This window comes from Pipistrellus kuhlii, unplaced genomic scaffold (genome assembly GCF_014108245.1).
Source record: "Pipistrellus kuhlii isolate mPipKuh1 unplaced genomic scaffold, mPipKuh1.p scaffold_m20_p_3, whole genome shotgun sequence".
Classification (NCBI taxonomy): Eukaryota; Metazoa; Chordata; class Mammalia; order Chiroptera; family Vespertilionidae; genus Pipistrellus; species Pipistrellus kuhlii.
The window spans coordinates 49,614,557-49,634,911 of record NW_023425529.1 but is presented as its reverse complement, the minus strand read 5'-3'; positions in this window follow the sequence as shown (position 1 = coordinate 49,634,911).

The following is a 20,355-nucleotide window of genomic DNA, read 5'->3' as shown; positions in this document are numbered from 1 at the left end:
TCTGTCACCTTCTTTAAGAGATGCATAGAAATATTGGGGGGGGGGGGTTTTATGAATCAGGGAAGTAGCTTTTATATCCCTATAGCCCCAAGGTTTCACATCTGGGTGGGGATAAGTTTTCTATTTATTTAGAAAACATAATTTTCCTTCATCTAAATCAATCTTAGAAATCATCACATTCCATGTCTCCTTGAATGGATCTCTCTGAAAATCCTGCTTAAACTTTTTGGTTAATCAAAAAAACATGATCATTACAGACATCCAACATTTTCTATGAGTATGATACTAGAGTTGATAAAGACACAGCAGACTTATTAAAAGAAAGATCTTTGCAGCAGTGTTTCTAAAGGGAGACACTATTGTCATTTGTGGTGGGACAATTCTGCAGGTATAAGACTGCTCCATACAGTATGCAAATTTAATATCCCAGCCCTCCAGATACTAAATACCAGTTGCACCTCATTAAAATATACATTGCAGCCATTGCATATAATCATTGTAGTAACAAAGATAGTCACATGGGAATAAAGGTGAGCACAGGAGGCGCAATTGGGCGGCAACCTGGCCTCGGCCTGTGTGACTGGGTGGCCTCCGGGTGGAGAGGATTCAAGATGGCCAACGAGGAACCTCTTCCCAAAAAGGTCCCACTGGGTGAAAGTTATGGCATGAGATGAGTTAATTTTAAGATGGAAATAGTATGAGGCAATGTGCAAGCTTTGGAGAGCAAATCAACAGATCTGAACTCCAATGGTGTAACTGACTTAAGGGAGTTGGAAGGAAAACTAAAGCAACAGCAAGAGTCTGCACAAAGGGAAAACACCCTTTTAATGCCACTAGCAACTAAGAAGTAAGAGGTGCAAGAGTGTAGTACTCAAATCCAGTACCTCAAGCAAGTCCAACAGCCAATTATCAACAATAGTGATTTTACATTTAAATGTCTACATAGCTTAATTTGTACCTTAGCTTATAATGTAGCAAAACACACACACACACACACACACACACACACACACACACACGTGTTTGAAGAGTTTTTAAATTCCATCAAAATATTGATTTAGAAAAATGTAGGGTTTTTTTAGTTGTATGTGCATAGATACAGCCCTACAGTAGAATTTCATGCTTGCTAGAAACTGAAATATGTTCTTATACTTCAGCTGTAATTTGGACTAATTTGTCAAAAGATTCCCACCTACCCTGAATAATTGAATTTAACTACCCAACATGAAGTTAACATTAGTAGCTTTTTGAGACACTATTTCAGCAAAGGACTTTTTTATCCTAGCACCCAGGGAAACGCATACAAGAAAGGAGAAAATGCTCCATGCTTCCTGGTCTGAGCTGTTGGATTTTCTTCCTTTAGGACTTAATCACAACAATAAATATCTACCTTTTATTGAGCCCTTACCATGGACCAGGTACTATAAAGTGCTTTCCATACTTTGTCCCTTTTGATCCTTTCCCCTGTGATCCTTTGCAGGTGAAGAAACCACATCTCAGAGGGAGTAAGTGGCCTGTCTAAGGTCACCCAGCATACAAGTGGAAGAGATTTAATACCTAACCCGTTTTACTCCAAAGCCCTCTCTGGTGACTATTGAACTCTGGCTTCAACTCACATGAACCCAGAGCCATTCTGAGGGGGGGGGGGGAAATGGCCCAATCAGCAATCAGGCCATTTGGAGTGGTGCTGTGTATCGTTCAGGCCATCTTAAGGATGCTGTATATCTTTTATCAATGTTCACATTGAGTAAAAACCATGTCTTGGAGACAGACTAAATAATTATAGCATGCACTTGATGTAGTATGACTTGCATCAGGCACTGTCTAAATATAACACATATTTATTTTTAATCCTCAAAACCCTACTAGTTAGTATTACTGTCAGCCCTAACTTGTAGATAATAATTTGTGACATAAAAAAATTAAGCAAATTGCCTAAGGGACATAACTGGCAAGTAGAAAAGCTGAGATGATATTTAAAGATAAACAGGCTGGTGCCAAAGGCCAGGGCACCCAGCACCACCCTCCATTGGCCATAATGTAGTCACATACCTACAGTGCAGCTCTCTTCACATTCCGCTCTGTCTCTGCGTAAAGCAATGACCAAGGCTTTCGGAAGTAACTCTACTCTTTAAGCTTTGGAAATAACACACTTCTTTGTAAAGTGTTTGGGGATATAGAGATAAATTATTCAATTCAGTAAATAGATATTCGGTTTGTATGCTCAGGTACTTTTTGTATAAAACACTCTGGACTTGGATTTTCTTTGGTAAGACCTAATGGGGAAATAAAGAGGAGAGTAAACCTAATGGTAAGAAAAATGTTTTGACCATAATAAAATGGCTTTTTAAATAAATACAGACTCCAAGAGCTTTCTTTTAACTGGCTTCCTTTTAAAAAGAAAGTTTAACACATGTAAGCCAATGCATTTGAATTGCAGAGGATTAATATTTAATTTGGTGTCCAAGGTACATTCTCAGGCACATGACAAGGTGATTTTAAAAAACAAACTAAGGAGATAGCACTCGATTGCTGTGAGTCACCTCTAAGGTCAGATTTACAAGAGTTAATCAGTAGATTAATCCAAACATCTGTATTAACCCTTTTTCTAATATAATCTCATAACCTTTGGCCCCATAGAAATGAAACTCATGCAAATCAATTAAGCCACTGCACATGTTCCACCTCAGGCAGAAAAGAAAGGAAATTTCTCATCCAACAATGATCCAGTGCAGAAGAGAGAGGCTGGAGGCTGGGAGAGGAGCTGTTTAACGAAATGCAACCTCTCTCCTGATTTAATTCCTCTGCACTGAATTGACTAATAAGACCAAAATGAGAATATGAAGAATTGGGTGTATCCATTGCTTTCATACACCATTGGCTTGATTCACTTTGGAAAGCAATGTAAATCCAATAAATTTAAATACTTAAGTAGACTCTTCTCCCTGGGAGGGAAATGGTCTTGCCATAAGGTCAAAATCATCCTGCAGTACTAGAAAGGGTGCACAGTGCAGAAAACTGAGACTCCAAGAACTAAAAGAAGGCCTAAAAGAGCCCAAAGAAATAATTGTCATTTACCAAGTACTTATTATGTATGAAGCATGTGATCAACATTATGGACAATGCAACATTTTGGAAGAGACACTGATTACTAATTAGTATTAGTAATCAGACAACCTGGGATCTGGTTCTGGCACCTTCACCTCTATAGTCTTTTTCGTGTTTACTTTCCTTGTGTAAAAATGGATCAACACCCATCTGGCTGTGTCACTATAAAGATCAAATAAAATAATGAATATGTGGCAGAGATTGCTGTGAGGCCTCCCAATTTTCACCTAGGTTCTTGGCTACCTGAAATAAGTACTACATTTCCCAGACTCCCTTGAAGTTAAGTGTAGGCATGTGACTGTATTATGGCCAATGGGAAGCAGACAGCAGTATTAAATTGTAGTTTTCGTTCACCATCCTTAAGAAGAAGGATGAATACACCCTTTGCTTCTTCTTTGTCCCTTCCTCCTACAACCTAGAACACAAGGCTGCCATATTGGACCATAAGGTTACTGTCACATTTGCTGAAGCAAATAGAAGGAGTATGGGTCTCTGACACGTTGCAGTGGCAAATCCCTCATACATCTACCCAGACATTTTACCGGAAAGAGAAATAAGCTGCTGAATTTGTTTAATTTCCTGTTGTAGCTTGATTTTCCTGTACAACTCTATTGTTGTTGTTGTTGTTGTTGCTGTTAAAATTTTTCTTCTCTGTATCTACTTTCATAAGGTCTGGACTCCAGCTCTAAAATGCTAAAGTTCTATTATCCCCATGTTGTTACTGCCACAGAGTGACTTCAAAAGGAGAGTCTGCTCACCAGGGAAGTTTTAAGGTACTGCCGGAGGCAATGCATCATAAGCTTCCTGGGCCTATCTAGAAGAAGGATACTGCAGTAGTCTGGAACCAGAATGGGTTAAGGCAGCCAAAACATTGGGAACAGGGCAGAAGCAGAGGAAAAGTTTCAACCAGAAAAATCCAATTGGGGTTGGGGTAGCAGTTTTGCTGCTAAACTGTGGGTTTGGTCCTTATAGTCCTTGGTGAATTACTACAGTTTCAACTTTTCCAGTGGCCTGGTAAACCTAGAAAATGGACACAGCTGCTGAAAGCCAGAGGGCAGGAACTGGACTAGATTTGATGATGAGTACAAAGAAATGGAAAAAGAAAATGGTCTTGGAAAAGATTTTGTTTTTCCTTAGTTCCTTGACATGGGAAGAAGGGAGTTTTTGTTGTTCTTCTGGAGAATGTAGGGAAGGAAAATGGTAGTGTCAGTAAGGGATAGAAACAGGGATACCCTTATCATACTCTCTGCTAAAACCAAGGATGTAAGTAAGAAATCTTCTTAGAGGAAAAGACATGGGCAGGATTATCCCCATGGAGAGCAAGGGTCCCCATTGTGGCCATAGAACATAATCTCTTGACACCTTGGGTTAATCCAAAGTGATGTGGCTGTTATTCAAAGACTAGATTTGTAAGGGATTCTCTTTATAAGTGCAGCCAACAGTGATTTGTGATATTGTTTTCCTTTAATAAAATCTCTCCATCTATAATCATGCATCAAAAGAGCTTGCAGCCAGGACCAGTTTGGCTCAGTGGATAGAGCGTCGGCATGCGGACTGAAAAGTCCTGGGTTTGATTCCGGTCAAGGGCATGTACCTTGGTTGTGGGCACATCCCCAGTAGCGGGTATGCAAGAGGCAGCTGATCGATGATTCTCTCTCATCAATGTTTCTAACTCTCTATCCCTCTCTCTTCCTCTCTGAAAAATCAATAAAATACATTTAAAAAAGAAAAAGAGCTTGCAAAACCTCTCATAATCAAAATCTTAACCTACCTTTTGAGGTCCATGCAAGTCATTCTAGCATGCATTTCCTCTTGCGTTAAGCTGTATATTCCCAGCCCTTGCAGTGCCTGACATCCCTGCCACCAATTGGACTTGTAGACATCTCTCAGGATTCAACTTAAATGTGTTTTCCTCTGTAAAGCCTTCCATGACCTCCACAGATAGAGATAAATGCCCCCACTGACCTACTAGCCATAGCAGCATTCCTGTGTGCTGTTATTTATTTACATATCTGTCTTCTCCACTTGACTGTGAGCTCTTGAAGAGTAGGCATCACATATTTTTATATCCCAATCACTTAAAACTTAGATATCTTAGACTCTAACTAAGTTCCTGGTAAATTAATTAATAATAAATTAATCAAAAAGTAACCAGCTATCTAGATAAAGGGATGTCTTCCATGATCTGAGTGGACTCAAAATCAAAGACAAGCTTCCCAAAAAAAATGAATAAATCACATTGTGGATATCAGGAACATCCTATCCCAACAAGGTGTCCCAAAAAAATGCCTATGTACTTTAACAGCTGATAGCTCAATTTTGAAAATGAAATGTATTTTAATAAACACTGCCCTTATAATTATTAAAAGTGTGTATATATATATTATTGCATATGTAGGATGAAATGTTAGCAACTCTCTTAGACTCTTACTTGTAGATAGGACCATGATGCAAAAGTTTGAGAACCGTTAAACACATACATACCCTATGACCCAGAAATTTCACTCCTAGGTTTATATCCAGAATATACATATCCACACAAACTTTTGAACATGAATATGAATATTCATAGTACCTTTATTCAAAACTCTCAAAAACTAAAGACAATCCAAGCATCCACCAATGGGTAGGGGAATAAACAAATTGTGGTATATTATATATATAAGCCTAAGTGATCATTGCAACCGAACGTACAACTGAACAGGCTGCATGGGTGACCAGGCAGACAGGGGCGTTAGTGAGAGGTGACCAAACGACTGGACAGCAGGCAGTGGGGGGACAGTTGAGGGCGACTAGGTCAGCAAGGGGGGCATTGGGGGTGACCAGGCCAGCGGGGAAGGGCAGTTAGGGGCAATCTGGCAGGCAGGCAAGTGAGCAGTTAGGAGCAGTGGTCCCGAATTGTGAGAGGCCTAAACTGGCAGGCGGACATCCCTCGAGGGGTCCTCAATTGGAAGAGGGTGCAGGCTGGGCTGAGGGGATCCTTCCCCATGCATGAATTTCATGCACCGGGCCTCTAGTTTTCATATAATGGAATAGAAATATTATCCAGCAATAAAAAGGAAAAACTTGCAAAAATACAGATGAATCTCAAAACAATATGTCAATTAATTGTGGCATTTATATGTTGTTTTTGTTTTTTTACCTAAAGAATAGGCAAACACACACACACACACACACACACACACACACACACACATCTACACTGGTTGTCTTGAATGGGAGAATTTAACTAAAAAGGGGCACATGAAAACCTATGAAGATTATAAAAATGTTTCTTATCTTAATTTGAATGATGATAACACTGATATATACTACTATATATAATATATGTGTGTGTATATATACACATGTGTATGTACCTATGTGTTCATTACAGTATTATCCATGCTGGCCAAGATATGGAAACAACTAAAATGTCCTTCAGTAGAAGATTGGATTGAGAATGTGTGATACATTTATACTATTGAATACTATGTTCCATAAGAAAAGTTGAAATACTAACATCTGTGGCAATATACACTGAATAGCCAGATAATTATGCATTCAGAGACTATAATCTGGCCATTTCTGGCATATAATCTGGTCTTTCTGGCATTGTTGCTCTTTTCTCTTCTGTAACCCTGATGGGGAATGTAAGACATTTGCAGGCGGGGGCGGGGGAGGGCACTAGCAATCTGAATCTGTGCCAGTAACCTGCCTTCTAATGCACACTGTTGCTAGCCGATAATTACTGGTAACTCCACTGATGCCATAAACAAAGAATGTTATCAGTATTTGTGTGTGTGTGTGTATGTGTATATATATATATATATATATCAGAAGTCTTTAAATTTAACATTTATTTTACTGTTTGTAAATTATTCCTCAATAAAAAACAAAGTTTGAGAATTACTACTTTTTAAGAAAAATGCACTTCAAAGAGTAATACAATAGCATTTTTCCTTGAGAGATGGAAAACCTCAAGTAAGTTCTACTTGAGACATTACCTCATAGAAGAGAATATATGGCATATTACCAGCATAACGACAATCAAAAATATAAACCCTTTAAAAATGACAAATTGTCAGTTTGTTGAGCATTCTAAAGAGGAAAAATTGTTGTTCAAATACTGCATTAAAATTTACTTTTGCTCGCCTGTCATAATAGATCTTAAATCAATTCTCTGATTATGAATTGCCTATTATAATATTACCCATTATTTTTAGCCTATTTTTTATGAGGGTACAGAAAAATATTTTAACTTGAAGAGGAAATCAGGGAAATGTCATTGCAAGTGCCAGTGAACAAAGGCATTTTACGAAGCAGAAGTGATTTGGTAATGTTTTGAAATCTATGAATTAAAAGCTGCACAGCATTTTGCTCTATAACAAAATAATTTCATTTTCAACACTCTGCACAAATACTTCAATTGGCATCAACGGTCAACAAATTTATCCAAAATCAATATCTTATATCTGCTCATGGGACTCAAATCGATGTTACTCAGCTCTCTATTCCTAGACATCCTCCCCAGAGGCCTAATGAATATTGCAGATTCAGAAGCTCCGTCATTTGCACACACACAGACATTTATCTTTCACCCAGTGGGCTTTAGAGTTATGTTCGAAACTCTCCCACTTATCATTTACTAGCAAGTTACTTAACCTCTCTGTTCTCCAGATTTCTCATCTGTAAAATTGGGTAATAATAAAATGTATCTCAGAATCACTTACATAATCAAGCATGATTATGTGTTTGGCACAGAATCTAGCTCATCAGAATTCTCAACAATTGCTAGAAGAAGAACAGCCATATAGAACTTCAGGCATAGAAAAGACCTCAGATATTGTTAATTGCTAGATAAGGACACTTAGAGAGGAAAGTGACTTCCTAAAAATCTCACAGATATTTGATGGCAAAACTGGTACTAGAACACAGATTTTCTAACTCCCAAACTAATTGTTTTTCTGGCATTGTTGCTCTTTTCTCTTCTGTAACCCTGATGGAGAATATAAGACATTTGCAGGCAGGGGCGGGGGGGGGGGGGGGGGGGGCGGTTAGGGGGGCATTTAGATACAATCTAACTTCTCCAGTCTAACTGACTCAGGAGGGGCTGTGGAAGCCCATCACAAAAGCCTGGTAGTTAGAAAACAGATTAAAAAAAAACAGGGAGTATAAAGGGAAAGGTTCCTCCATATTCACTCACTCAGGAGTTGGAGAACTGACCCCTGAGTCACTGTACATCCAACAAGAGCTAGCTAATTTCATTATTGACAATGGAATGGGCCACTTCATGAAGCCATGAGCTCACCATCACTGGAAATGTTTACACATAATCAGTGAAGGGACCTTCCTGAGTTGAAGGAAAATCCAGAATGTCTCTGAGGCTCTCTTAAATTCCATTATTTATTTATTCAACAAATAATCATTTATCTCTCTTGGATTGCTCACCCTAGACAAAGCTAGCTGTTATGTCACAAAGCATCTCACAAAGAATTTATGTGAGATGGTAAATGTTGTTTTAAGTACTTAAAAAGAATTGGGAGCCCACTACAAGTTAGGTATTATTCTAATGGTGGAAATAATGGTGGTGATTCTACAATGTAATAATTGTATGAAATTCTAATAATTGCCTGATATTAGCCTCCCAGAAAAAAAAAATGAGTAAATAAGTCAAGAGTAGTGAAAATGCTGTGAAAACTGTCAGGTGCTATGTAGATATGAACTATAATTATTGTGAAATTGAACTGTATAGTTACATCTTTAATTTATCTTATATTTTGTCATCTGATTGATTTCCACCCCTCTCTAACGTCGCACCTGGATAGATCAGGAGGTGGGGTCTGTATGACCTCATGCTGGCAGAGGAGAGCTGTTTTATACACTCTATGATTTTAGCCTTCCAGGTTCCAGTTTTCAGATTTCTGTTTCTTAGGCTGGGCACAACTTAACTTGTGTTAACTTGTATTTCGTTTTGTGAAGTTGTCATTCCACATAAGCATGTTCTACCTCCCAAAATAGCTTATATGAATCTTAAAGTGAGTGTCTTTCTTGCATTGGTCCTCACAGTGTTTAGATTGAGTTTCAGTACTCAGAGGGCCCTCAGGAGACAAGACTGGCTGCATAAAAGAAATTGCTTCCCTACTTGGCAAGAGTAAAGTCTCAAATCTATAGTACTTGTTTTCTTATAAAGAGTAGTCCCATTCTGTGCTCCTTCATTGTTCCTGCCTCCTTTTATTCCCCCACAAAATAAAATTTTATTATGACCAGGATTCAGCAAGCAAAACTAACATGACTGAGATCCTTAAAACGCTAAGAATACTTCTCAATAGAAGTTCAAATCCACTGGTGGGACCAGTAACTTTTGATCCCAAAAAAAGATAAGGACCTGTGCCTCAATCTCTAATTATTTTCCACTCCTCCAGTCACTTTGGGGTACTTTTATCATTATTATAATGTTTCCTTGCATAAATGGCTGAGAGTCTTCATTCTGTGCTCTTGAGAGCTTAGCTGAATCACACCCATGGAGCATATTGTATGAACTTGCAATTATATCCTATGGATGTTCTATGAATGTGTTGAAAGCAAGCATGACCATTTCTAGCCAACTGCAATTTTTTCAGGACCTTCTCAGCATCTCAAGTCCTGCAAACAAGGAGTGCTAATAGTAGGTTCTGACCCAAAAACTGTGGATGCTCAATTTGCAAAGGTTTCCAGTTCCCACATTCATTATTTTAATTTTTTTAATATATTTTATTGATTTTTCACAGAGAGGAAGAGAGAGGGACAGAGAGTCAGAAACATCGATGAGAGAGAATCATCGATCAGCTGCCTCTTACACACCCCTACTGGGGATGCGCCCGCAACCAAGGTACATGCCCTTGACCGGAATCGAACCCGGGACCTTTCAGTCCCCAGGCCGACGCTCTATCCACTGAGCCAAACCGGTCCAGACTCATTATTTTAATTTTTAAATAGTAAATCATAAATAGAATAGGACCAGTCACCAACAATTATCACAACACAAGACTTCTACAATTATAAGGACCAAAGAGGCTCCCTACTGTCCCCTGATATACACACACATAATTGAGAGAGTATTTGTGAACCTATTGCTGAAGTATGGTTCATGTTTCCTGACAGCCAGCCATTCCACAATCACATTGTGAGGGGTAGGGAACGTCAAAGCCACCCCAAGAAGGAGGAAGATAAGCTGTTTAGGAAGGCCCTACCAGACAGGAAGAGAAAATGGGAAGCCTTTTTCTTCCAAATACCAGTGAAATGTGGGGAGAAGAGATCAAATGCCTATGACTTCACTTGTTCCCTTTAAAGTGGAACTCTGGAAATAGGAAGCATGATAGAAACCTCTGGACCAACAGATATGGGAAAGTGCAAGAGCTTTTGTTAGGATTTGTGAATGGTGTGCTAACGTGGTTGTAGCTTGGGAAGCAGGGAAGCTACAGGCTAGCCTCATCCTCTGTAGTATGCGAACAAAAGTGCTGCACAGGCAGAGGAAGGAGACTAACCAGAGGCAGTACTCCTGGCTTCCTGAGGCCTTGCAAGGCAGGCAAGAAATCTAGGAACTCCCATCTGCCCTAGAGCAGGGATTCGGAGACCCGGGCAGCATATGGAGAACTACAATCAGGACAAAATGGTTGCAACATTCAAGGACTTTGTGATCAAAGGCAAAAGCATGATCTCCATATTGCAGACCTGACCTCCAAGTGGCCAGTAAGGCCCATCTCCATCCTTAGCACAGGAACGGACTAGATCAGCCCCAGCACAGTGAAGGCCAGTGAGGATCCAAGACACTCTGGGTCGAAACTCCCATCTCTCCCCTGCTAACATGAGGTCACACATGCCCCACACCCTGATCTATCCAGGTGCCACATTAGAAGGGGGTGGGAATCAATAAGACTAAACATTTACCAAAAGAGGTTATTTAAACCTGAAGGTATTGGGATTATATAAATTGAGAACTAAAATTAGTTTTCACATCGGCCCCTACCTACCACCACCCAAGTGAGAAAGATCACATCAGTTTTAGGAAACTCCATTTGCTTTGCACATCTGAGTGAGGCAAGTGAATTTATCAGACCACTACTCCACAGTCCTAACCTCTGCTTTTCACTGTCCAATTCTGAGACACTCAATTTATTTCAAATGTTTGAGGGTTTTGTCAAGCTGAACTTAAGAGTCCTTTCTTTCTACTGGGATGCACCTGGGGAAATTTTGAGAGCTAGAAAAAGATGCCTCCCAAACCCCAACATTGCCTTCACAAAACATTGGAAAGACAGACACCTGGCCATGAGGTCTAAAGGCTGCAATGTCTTTAGAGCACAATCAGAGGGAGGGAGAAGGGAGTGTGTGTGTGTATGTTTCCACCCTCCGGGGCCAAAGGGCTCTGACACTCATGGCTGAAACATTCATAAACAGACTTGGGGGCACAGCGGGAATCTAAATGTTAAAGGAAGCCTTTAAATTTCCCTATCCTGTTGGTCCTAACACATCACCTCCACATCTCTGGAGCCTTGAATAGTAGCTGCAGATTGACCTGCCACTACACACACACACACACACACACACACACACACACACACAGCAATCACCTGTTAAATAGCTCTCCACCGCCACCATAAGATGCTACCACCAAGGCAAGCAGCCAAACCCGTCCCTACCCTTGCTTCAAGTGCACAATATCCTGCTTGAGACTTCACACTACCCTTTTGTGATTTTCCTTCACTCAAGCTCACCCTTCATGTTCCATTAGCCCCTTCAAATCCTTTTCTGTGAAGAGAAAGTGAATAAATAAATTCATTGTATCTTTATAAAAATAAAAACCACTCAGGTTAGCCTGGGACAGGAAAAAGAGGGCAGATTGTGCCTTTCACCAGGCAAGCCAAGGCCCTGCAGGAGGAGGCCCTGTGATTTGACTTCTCTGTTCCTGCTCCTGCTCTAATCAAGGTTGCCTCCTGCTCACAACTTCCTCTGCTTTCCACTACCTGGGGCCTGCCACTGTGTCGAATTTAGTTGTTCAAGCCTGAGACCATGATAGGTAGGATGTCAGAGACCTTTGCCTTCTTCTAATTAGCTTTGCTCCTATCGCAGAAGCTGCCATCCACGTTCCCTCTGCACCTTCGGGGCAGTGTGCCCCGGTTAGAGAACACAACCTTGTAGTCGGGCTGGATATTAAACACTGTTAGTTCTTTCTTCACTCCTGCCTTGAAAAATACCTCCTTTCGCTCACATCTCAGACAATAATTAGTCCCTGGGAAGTCTGTTAGTGAAAAACAAAGAGGAAGGCATCCTCCTTCCAGATGATTTTCTTCCTCCTTGAAGTCTGGTGCTCATTGAATGAAAACACCAGAGCACATTGATTTTCTTTCCCAGAGTTGGTCCTATCATTTTTACTTCTAGAAATCTTTTTAAATGCTCTATCAATATTTAATGATAGCAATTATCTTTAACTGGCAAAAGTACCTTCTATTGTAGAAGGTTGAAGGATAACATTTGTATAGTCCTTGTATAAAAATTCTTGTCCCATTACATTTGGGGGGGGGGCGGAGATGCAATAAATGATTAACTACCTAAAATTGTTGGCGTGAATAATAACATGGTCAGCAAGGTCTTCCATCAATACACAAAATCAATCTTGTGAGGATGCCACCACCTGTAAATTGTACACACATTTTGCTCCTGCTCGCTCCTGATACAGGCCCCAAGTCCCTGTCTCCATTCTGATTACGCTGCCTTTGGTGGAACTTGCAGCCATGTGGAGACAGGAGACCTGCAATCCTGAGCAGAGAACAACGTTTTCCAAAGGGAAACACCAGCTACAAACAGCCCCCTTGGCCTCGCATGTCACTGCTGAGGAGGAGAAGCAGCCTGGATGCAGGGCCTCCTCACCGGCTCTGTGAGCTCTGGCTGCTGGCCTGGCCTTACCAGACTCTGCCCAAGGACTGACAGTATGACTTCTGCCAACACAGTTCAAACAGGAAACAGAGAAAAAGAAGCTGAGTTTTCATATGAAAAGGAGATTGGGCATTATGTCTTCCTAAATACTTCTAGAACTCTGACCTAACAAAAATGATCATGAAAATTACTGATAAAAAAAATTAGGGGGGGTGGGGAAGGGGCAATGGTATATGTACAAAGATGATAATTTAATAAAAATAAAAAAATTAGAAGCCAGCTTCTTAACACCACAGCTGCCTACTTCTCTCTCCAGTCCACCAGTGCACTGAGGCCACTCACTGCCCAGACTCCCTGATTTGTCCCAGGCGGCACTTTCTGCCACAGTTATTGCAGCAACTTCTCTGAAGAATGCAGCTCTCCCTGGAAAATGGGTAAAGAAGACCAAGGGCTGTCACGCTTTCCCCCTTTGTCATCTCTTTCTGAACACAGAAGGAAAGATCTTCATAACAGACCCCTGAAGATTTCTTCCAGTTTCATCCTAAACCTGGAGTCCAGGACCTTGCATGTGTCTCCCTGCCTTGCATTTTTTCAATTTTTTATGATCACTTACAAATAAATCACTTTTAATAAGATGTGTTATGTTATTAAAAGAATCAAGTTATGGTTTAATTGTATAATTCAATCTGACATCCTGGAAAAAATTAACATATGAATTGAGGTTTACAAAATTCAAGAGAGGAAGAGAAGAAGAGATTGGAAACAACTCTGTCTAAAAGTAGGGAATAGTAATCTATACAATGGAATATTGTTTTATGAAAAATATTTATTTTGTATTTATTTCACAAAAAGAAAAATATTTTATGTCATGAGGAAATGTTTATGATATAATATCAAACAGGGGAACAGGAAATAAATAATACATTGTAAGACAAATTTTTTAAGAGTAAAACAACTTAGCCTGGTAAAAACATTGCAAAATGGTAACCTTTTTTTCCATTGATGCTATGATACAAGGATTTTTATCTTCTTTACATTTTTCTATATTTTCTCTAATACACACATGTAACCTTTATATTCAGAAGAATTATGGTTTTTATTAAAGAACGTCATAATTGTAAGAGGAATGGTCATGAATTGAAGTATATAAAAAAGATGAGTTAGAGGCCAAAGGGGCAAACATTGGCATGAACTTCCAATAGCATCTGAGGTATGATCCTGGAGAGGACCCTGCCTCATACTAGGTACATGTGCAGGAAGCTGACAATGACTGATACTATTAAGATTTCAGATTATAAATAATTCTTCATTTCATTTTGGTTTGTTTTTGTTTTGTTAATTCTCTACATTGTTACTTGAAAATTAATTTTAGGCTGAGTTGTATCTGAACTTACTAAAGTAGGTAAAATATACTACCTGTAATTATCTCTTTTTCTGGCCACATTTTATGATTTCTATAATGATTAAAATAGGATTTTCAAACACAGGTTAGTCTTGTAACAAGATAGTTTGACAGCAAGACAGTCCTTATCTCTTGATAACCCATGGAAGAAAAATCTAGTGGAGAAATCTGTTCCTGGATGGTAGAGGACAGAGAGTATAATCAAATTTTAATCTTTCTCAAAAATCTCCATCTTGATTGATTTTGTTCAGCTATCCAAAGCTCTTCATTTGGTTTATTAGATCACAAATCCAATTTAACAGCACAGAGAAACTAATCAATTTTAGGTCCAAGTAGGTTGTTTACTAGTTTTCCTTTAATTAAAAATGATTTCCCTCTTAAAGGAGACTCATGCTTCTGATTTTATATTTACTTTACCGAAGAATGAGTTTATATTGTTTCTACATACTGTTTACCAGTTGGCATCAGCAGTACCCAGGTATTAGACATTAGCCTTCCATCTGTGGTGTTTGGGTGCTGGAGGCATCTGTGAGTGTGTTTCACATAGGGTAGGGGAGTGTGGGATAATATAGCTCAATTTGGTATAGGGCAGTGGTCGGCAAACTACGGCTCCTGAGCCACATGCAGCTCTTTGGCCTCTTGAGTATGGCTCTTCCAGAAAATACCATAGCCTGGGCGAATCTATTCAGAAGAAGTTTAAGTTTAAGCATTAGAAGAAGTTTAAGTTTAAAACTTTTGGCTCTCAAAATAAATTTCAATCGTTGTACTGTTGATATTTGGCTCTGTTGACGAATGAGTTTGCTGACCACTGGTCTAGGGGGATTAAGGATGCTTCTACTGGACTTTATGGAACTATTTGGCCTAAGTATCTCTGCACAGTGCTTGTCCCTACACCCTACTCTTCACCAAAGCATCAACAGTTCTCCAAAATCTGACATTTAGATTTAGATTTTTCCTCAATATTCATATGTGTTTTCTCAATGCCTAACAGATCATACTCAACAGAAGCTTGCTGAGTCCATGTAACAGGCATTGTACTAGGTGCTGGAGATAAGGCACTGAACAAGACAGGCACAATTCCTGTTCTCATAAAACTTCCATTTGATAGGGGGAAACAGGGTAAATACATTAATCCAGTTTCCACTAGTGTAAGATAAAACGGGGTAATGGAATAGAAAGCGATGGGGTGAGTACTTAGATTGGGTAAATAGGGAAGACTCCACTGAGGAGGAGAAATTTAAGCCTCATTCAGAAAAGAAGCTGCCATTAAGAGAGCAAGGGAGGAGCACACTATGAGAACTGCATGTACAAAAGGATTGAGAAAGAGCAAGTTTGGTTTGTGAACAGAACAAGCAGGAAGCCAGCCTGGTTAAAATCTAGGGCAAGGAGAGCCAAATGACATTGGATAGGAAGACTGAAGCCAAAATCATGCAAGATCTTGTAAGAAGGAAGTGCAGATTTCATTTAAATGTGGATGAGAAAATGCCTGGGAAAGAAAGTTACCATCTGTTCTGTTGGAGTTGAGGAAGGTGATCCCTCCTTTGATATGAGAGACATTGAAAAGTCCTTGTATACCAGTATATCATTTACTTCAAGCCAAGTGCTGAGATTTCTGATCAGACACAGCTCCAGGGTACCTCCTTAAGATCATGAATCAGAGGCAAGCAAGGCACTCTTTCTGTATTAATTTTTCATCCAAAATACTTTTGCTTTTTCTTTCCTTTTGAAAACATCACAAAATGTCATTGCAGTTAAGGTAGAGCCTACCCAAGGTTCACATACCCAACTGCCTATTCATCATCCCCACCGGAACGTCAGAGTCAACCGCAACACACTCACACCTGTCCGTCTCTGAAACCCAGCTCTTCTAGTGTCCCACCCAAGGAATGGCACCCTCACCTCTCCAGTTTTACAAGCCAGGTATTGAGGAATTATCCAACACCTTGTACTCCCTCAACCCTATATTCAATCTTCACCAGATGCTCCTAAGACTCTCTCAAGTCCATCTGCTTCTCTCCAACTCAACCACCTCTGAGACCTTTGATTCAAACCGCCATTAGACAGCAAACGAGTCTGAACTTCCTTCTCAGTCACCTTTGTTCTCCAAATGATCTTAAACATGCTTAAGTCTCTTTTTTTTCTTTATTAATTAAGATATTACATATGTGTTCTCATACCCTCATATCCCTCCCCCACCTCCCCCCTTTAGGCTTTTTAATGACTTCTAAACATGCTTAGGACAACCACTAAGCAAGTTTACAAGGTTCTGAACTGCCAGGCCTTTGTTGTTCAGAATCATCTGTGTATCTGTGCTCCAGCCAACCTGGCTCTTATTGATTCCTCAAATATGCCATGCTTTCTTTCATCTCTAGGTCTCTGCCCATGTTCATCCAGCCCACCCCTCCTTCACCTGGTTAATGCCTACTCGTTTTTCAGATCTCACCACAAACATCATTTTCTTCAGAAAGCTTTCTTGAGTTTCCTTGTTTATGACTTCATTATATTTAAACCTTTTCTTTATATCATTTATAGAAATTTATAAATGCATGTTAAATTGAATGATCACATTATTGGATTAGTTTTTTCTACCAGTCTATGAGCTCCATGGTTCACCGTTACCTTCAGCAGTTAATACAGAGCTGGCCCCTTTAATCTGCACCACACAGTTTGGCACAGAGATATGTGCCATGTTGAACTGCTTGCTAGTTATCTCATTTGCATTAGTCTTGTACCTCAAGCTGGACAGCTAGCACTTTGGGGCCAGGGATTGTGCTTTATGACTCAATTTGTCAACTGAGTGAATGAGTTGTAACATCCATATTACTCATTCCATTCATTCACAATGCATGGCACAAGCTAGGTGCTATGGTTAATGTAAAGTAGCAAAATGTGATCTTACATTCCAGAAGCTATAGAGATGAAAACAGACATGGAGTAACAGACAAGATATAAGAAGTGCATCAGTAATAGAAATTGCTAGAAAAGGAAGAGATTAACTCCCCAAAGAGAAGGGGGCAAGGTTAAGAAAGGTGATCTAAATTCCCAACTTTTATCTATACATTTCTTCAGTCCTACTCAACACTTCGCCTTTCCAAAATAAAAATCTAATTCTTTGATCTAGTAATCTGTATGTTGAACAAAAGTATAAAAAGGTAAAATGGGGGGAGGGGAAGTATGCATTTTTCTTTTCAAATTTAAGCAATATGTTCATTCTTCTCCTACCCAAAGGTGCTTGGAATGCCATCGGAAGACTTGGGCATAGGACCTCACCCTATGACCTCATTTAACCTTAATTATCTTCTGTAGGCTCTGACTCCAAATGCAGTTACATTGTGACTTGGGCTTCAACATATGAATTTTGGGGTAGGGGCACACAATTCAGTCCATAGCATTATAAGGTCTTGATTAAACCACTTTATTACTCTGGTCTTTATCCAAATTAAGATTTGGCAACTATAACTCAAAAGCCAAATCCAGCTGGCTTTTTATTTTTTGCATATAAAGTTTTATTGGAACACAACCATGCCCAATTATTACACATTGCTTATGGCTGCTTTTGTTCTACAAGGGCGGAGTCATGTGGTTGCAGCAGTGATCTAAGGACCTGCAAAGCCTAAAATATTTACTACCTGTCCCTTTACAGAAAAGTTTGCTGACTGCTTACCTAGAAGATCCCTTAAGATTCTTCTTGTTCTAATATTTTAAGATCCTATTCATGCCTTCAGCCTAAAATATCTTTTAGCTTAAGTCAGCAATTTTCAACCGTTTTCATCTGCTGGCATACATAAACTAATTACTAAAATTCTGTAGCACACCAAAAAATATATTTTTTGCAGATCTAACAAAAAAAAAATTGGTATCATTTTCATTCATTCACACCAGATGGCTACTGTTGTGCTGGCTGTTGCCACTTTTTTATTTGAGAATCTAAGGGGAAAGAGACCAATGTCCCTGAATAAGTAGTCAGATATTGCATGTTTTAAAAATTCTTGAGGCACACTGGTTGAAAATCACTGGGTTAAGTCTTCAAGTTCTGAAAAAGGCATTAGTGACTTAATGATTAGTTTAATAAGTATTAAATGCTTACACTGACAGAGGTGTTTTCATTAATCTCACATTGAAACTAACCTCTGCACTGCTGTTAAGTGAGCTTAACTAGACATGGAGCAAAGTCTTTCCATGTAGTAAATTCATTTTATATCTCCATAGCCAAATACATTCTCATTAATGGTTGTCTTAAGGGCTCTGTTGAGTGCCTAATGCAGCAAGAAAAAACATAGAGAGTTAGAATGTTCCAATCTCATTGGTTCCCCCTCTCTGCACTTGGATAGCCCCTTTAATCTGCCTCACACAGTTTGGCACAGAGATATGTGCCATGTTGAACTGCTTGCTAGTTATATCATTTGCATTCGTTTTGAACCCAAGCTGGACAGTTAGTACCTTGAGGCCAGCGATTGTGCTTTATGAATCAAAAAAGCATAGAACTAAAGAGCTAGAAGAGACATTAGCAGTTATTATTTAACCTTCTCAATTCACAGATGAATAAACTGAGACCTATACCAAACAAATAATTTATCTTACTTCCCTTGACCTGTCATGGTACACAGCAAGTGCTTGTTTCAGGATTTCTGTTTGTCAATTATTAGAAAAGTAAGTAAGGAGGGGGAAATTTTTTTTTCTGAGACCTGACTTGAAAGGCTTTTGGTGGAATGTTCTAGAAAACAATCTAAAATCTATTTGTTCATGCATCTCTAATACAGCATTTCTTAACATGTATTCTGTGGAGCACCAACTCCATGAGATGCTCCAAGTAAACATGGTCCTGGAGTTAAACAAGATTGGAAAAGGCCTCATACTGTGCAGCCCTCTTGGAGAACTGCATATCAGCATAGCAAGGCTCTGAGAAGCTCTGTAGCAAATGCACCTGATGAACACCAAGATGCACAAACATTTGACAACAAAACGTTTTTTCATAGATCATCCATCAGCACTTGAGAAAAAAAGAATAAAACGGTGTTTCTCAGATATCACTTTAGAAAAATGTCTGTCACCAGGCAAATTTCCTACATAAGAATATTTCCCAAAACAACTTTGCACATTTATCCATGTATTTCTGCTAATGTGTGCCACAAATCTGAGAGGAAAAGAGGCTACCTTTCTCTTTGTTAAACCTCCTTATATAAAGTTCCTATCCCTTCCTTTACAGTGAGTTACCTGCCTCCTAATGCACCATGTGCAAACTCTAGACTGCCCAGGAATCCATCCTTACTCAAGAGTGGCAGGTAGAGGGAAATGGAGATGGGTGGTCAGGAAACCAGGACTGCTATGATCAGCAGCAGTTGAAAACAGATGGATTTCCCTAGAGAATTCCTCCTTTCTGATTCTACTGTAACTTACAGAAGATAAAGAGTCATATAAGCAGCTGAAACCGGTTTGGCTCAGTGGTAGAGTGTCGGTCTGCGGACTGAAAGGTCCCAGGTTCGATTCCGGTCAAAGGCATGTACATTGGTTGCGGGCACATCCCCAGTAGGGGGTGTGTAGGAGGCAGCTGGTCGATGTTTCTCTCTCATCGACGTTTCTAGCTCTCTATCTTTCTCCCTTCCTCTCTGTAAAAAATCAATAAAATATATATATATATTTTTTAAAAAGTTATGTAAGCAACTTATTGTGTTATAATCCCTGGCATTTCTTTTAGATATAGTAAATCTTAGACCTAAATTCTAATTGAATGACTAACAAGTATGTGGAGCAATTGGAACACTTACACTGCTACTGGGATATAAAATGTACAAGCCCTTAAGAACACAGTTCAGCAATTTCTTAAAAAGTTAAACATATATGAGCCCTGTGATCCAGCCACTCTACCCCTATATATTTACCCAAGAGAAATGAAAGTATACAAACACTTGTACATGACTGTTCTTAGACTCTCTATTTGTAATAGCCAAAGGCTG